General features: G+C 41.6%; 1 pseudogene across 1 annotated transcript; it reads left to right on the top strand.

Annotated features, from left to right (window-relative positions):
* The first annotated feature begins 760 nt into the window (after positions 1-760).
* On the top strand, positions 761-1,930 carry LOC149838957 (homeobox-leucine zipper protein ATHB-40 pseudogene; annotated as a pseudogene). The gene is made up of 3 exons (XR_016432251.1): positions 761-839; positions 945-1,264; positions 1,644-1,930. The product of XR_016432251.1 is annotated as a homeobox-leucine zipper protein ATHB-40 pseudogene (transcript).
* The last annotated feature ends 1,834 nt before the right edge of the window (positions 1,931-3,764 follow it).

Below are 3,764 nucleotides of genomic sequence, written 5' to 3'. Positions count from 1 at the left end.
GACCGTAGGATTGAAACAATGAACGGTGAAGATGTCAAGGTGATCACTTTCCTAAAGTGATTTGAGAGATCATCTAGTCTGCTCTCCCCCGTGACCGCAAGGCTGCCTACAATTCCTTGCCTGGTTGGGCTAGTTGCTTGTTTAACCCTCCCCTCACCCTTTTTCCTTGATGTGTCTTAACCTCAAATTTCCGTACTATCCCTTTGTCATAGTCAAGGTATCTTTTGTCCTTAACCAATTAGAGGGGGAAGTTGATTATGTGAAATTGGAGACAAGTATGAAGGTTAAGGATATGTCTCCCATTCTAATCACACACACACAAGCTTAGATTAGATGTAAACGGCAAATGCTGAACACCCTTCCTTCATACACACAGAAATGCCCTGCAATGTGAAACCAATAATTTGTGGGCAATTTGGTTAACTTTCACAAAAGGCGCACAGCACACACATATTCATTAGTTGGTCATCAAGAAAATTAAATTAATGAAAACCAATTTGATTGCTTGCTTAAATGGCTTTTCTGCTTTCTAGCAGTGGAGAGCGGCCGTTTATGCAGTTGCTAAAAAATTGAAAATTGAGAAGGGTCGTATGAGAGAGAGAGAGAGAGAAGGGTAGTTTGGATAATTGTGGTATATTCTCGGGGCACTTTGGTGTTTAACCTGTATAAATTAGATGTTGATGGGCTGATGGCATCTTCAGTTCAGCCTATCATCAACAACTTCCGTGATCTAACCCTTCCCTCTTGAGTTGGTAGTACCATGAGCAAGAAACAATTAGAAGATCAAATGCAACTGCTTTCCGACTTGTACTCGGTGGTTCGACCACCCTTACCTGAAGGTACATCTGAATTTGTGACACCCTCACTCTTACTGCAGTCAGAGGTATCTGGGGATATGGAACCCTTAAGGCTCATAGGCAGAGTCTCTGTCTTGTGTCCTACAGGTGAGCCCAGGCCCAGGCCCAGGCCCAGGCGCAGGAGAAAGAAAGCCAAGGCCGGGACTTCTGTAGCAGAGATGAAGAAACGCAGACTTAGTGCAGAGCAAGTGAACTTCTTGGAGTTTAACTTCGGGGACGAGCACAAGTTGCAGTCTGAGAGGAAGGCTCGGCTCGCGTCGGCGATTGGGCTTGACCCACGGCAGGTCGCAGTATGGTTCCAGAACCGGCGAGCCCGCTGGAAGAGCAAACAACTGGAGGAGGACTACAATAGACTCAAGTCCTTGTATGCAAATGCAAACGCAGAGAAGTGCAGGCTTGAAGCAGAGGTGGGCCTTAAGCTTGGGAGTAAGAAGTTTTCATGGCAAATGGGTTTTAATTAATTGGGGTTTGATATGTGATGCATGGTTTATTATATAGGGTCTCACGAGCCCTTGACCATGGAGACTCTTGTAATGATTATTTTTTATGGCAAAACTTTTGTCATCACACTAGAGATATTGTAGTTGGTGAACTCGGTCACATTTTATGTTTTACCCAGACAAGCATATGTTACTAGAAAGGTGTTTTCTTCCCATTAAAACAACTTGTCCAAGTCTTTGTAGTGAAAATATTTTTGTCTCATTGTTTCTTGCAACCTTTTTTTTATCTGTCTGCTTCTTGTCTCTCTTGATGCTTGTGTGCTGATCTTAAACCACATTTTGACAGGTTATCAAGCTCAAGGAGATGCTGTCAGAATCAGAGAAAGAGATCTCCAGGCTCTCAGTAAAGAATTGCAGTCCTAGCTCATCTTTCTCCATGGACGCGGCACTGCAAGCGTTTCCGGTGGAGTTTGAGGTCGACCACCTGCAAGATTATATCATGTATACGCCAGAGAATATCAGCGTTTACAGTATGGATTGGGCTGCTCTCTTCTGATCTAGTCTCTGATGAGCTAATCATATATACTTATGTACGTGTTTAAACCCCCCCAATGTGCATGTGTAACACCACTTGTATGTAGATTTTCTTAAGATGATGCATGATTAATGTAAGGTGTGTATATATTTCTCCTTTTGCACTTGAGAACTGCATGCGATTGTCTTCACTCTTAGTTTATGTGGTTTTCGGGTTGTGTACTGCCTGAAATGCACTCCGGGATTTTGCTTAAAGGATTTGACTACTCCAAAGTGACAACTATTTTTCTAGAAGAAGGATGCTGCATGGCTGAAGTTTTCCATGAAAAAAATTGACGAGTCTCTAGTATGATAATCATCATCTTTTGATTCAGATATCCAGACTTCAGAACTAGTGGCATATACTCGGGTTGCTTGGGCTTGAGCTTAATTATGCTTTTGGAAAGAGCTTGTAATTGCCATATGATATCACAAAGATCAATTGTCCCCAGAATGTGAATCACATCTCCTTTCTGAGGTTATACGAGAGCCTAACAACTTGGCAGGCTGAGGAAGGTGGTATCATCCAAACTCTAGAGGGTGAAGGGGTCAGGATCACAATGAACCCATGAGTCCATGTTGGTCCCAAGTGCCAAGTGAATTTCTTGTTTGGACATTTCATGTGAAACCTACCTGAAGTTCATAATCCCAACTGATGTTCCCACTAGTTGTAGCAGTAACGAAAATTCATGAACTTGGCTTTTCCACACGAGGCCCAACCCAGGAAAAAAGGTTTGGACTTTGGAGTTAATGTATCACACAACAAGCTGTTTGTCATCTCTTCTCTCAAATTAGAAAAGGTGGCTAAGCTTTAGTAAAGCCGAGTGATAGTGAGTGCAAAATCAGGCAAAAAGAGGAGAAAAGAAAAGGTTGTTTGTGTCATTAACAATAAAGGCCAATGTTTCTCTCGTCAATTCCAGTTACCCTGAAGAAACAGACTTGGAGTCCGTTTCTCGTCTTGCAGCTGACCCCAAAAGCGGGACTTGCCTGTCATTGTCGTGTAGTGGGTCTGTCATGTCAATCTTTTGAAAATGCCCCTCTCTCAGCTCTCTCTCCCAATTATTTAATTAATCCCACGGCTCCCTATACACCACATTTTTGTAGTTGTAGCTAATGGTCCTCTACCAAAATCTCCCCAATTATTTATTTAATGCCATACGACCCCATGGTTCACGAGAGCTCTGCTCGTTTGTTAAGCCCAACTTGTGATGGGGGTGGAGCATCACAAGTTCAGACACCCAATGGGTGTGTCCTGTGCTGTCAAGTTGAAGCTGGGCCTACTTTCTTGGATGAACCATGGTGACATGAGGTTTTACGTCGATGAACTCCATTAGCGAGGCTGTTTTTCTTATTATTTATAATAATAAAAAATAAAGAAAGACAACCATCGTACGTATTATCCTAAGAATAATGCTATTTCACATAGCAGCCACACGATATCGCAATATTTTTTTAATACCCACACTCTTTATTTATTTTTTTGTTGAATATGAGGTTGTTTCTGACAATTTTACCCTTTTGCGAAAATATAAAACAACAAGACTCCACTATTTATGATTTTAGTGAAACTCACTATTACAACAGAACTCGTTGCCAACAAAATTAAGATCCACTTATACAGTTTTAGCAAAACTCACCATTTTCAGTAAGATTCGATCTGCGATTCGCCTATACATATATCGCAATAACAAAACTTAGTTTAGTTGTCACAAAACTAATAAATAATAGTTGTGAGACTTTTTTTTTTACTTCACCCCATTGTCCCATCACCACAACCACTTGTCTACCATTACCATTACCATCACTAGCATCACCATCCATCGCTATTGTCATTACCACCACTACCACTAATAAGGTTGGCAAACTGGTTGAGTCAACTTGGTTAACTCTATGA

The sequence above is a fragment of the Nuphar pumila genome, chromosome 5, assembly GCF_984573655.1.
Source record: "Nuphar pumila chromosome 5, dmNupPumi1.hap1.1, whole genome shotgun sequence".
Classification (NCBI taxonomy): domain Eukaryota; kingdom Viridiplantae; phylum Streptophyta; class Magnoliopsida; order Nymphaeales; family Nymphaeaceae; genus Nuphar; species Nuphar pumila.
The sequence above is the reverse complement of the archived record's forward strand: the minus strand, read 5'-3'. Positions and strand labels throughout refer to the sequence as shown.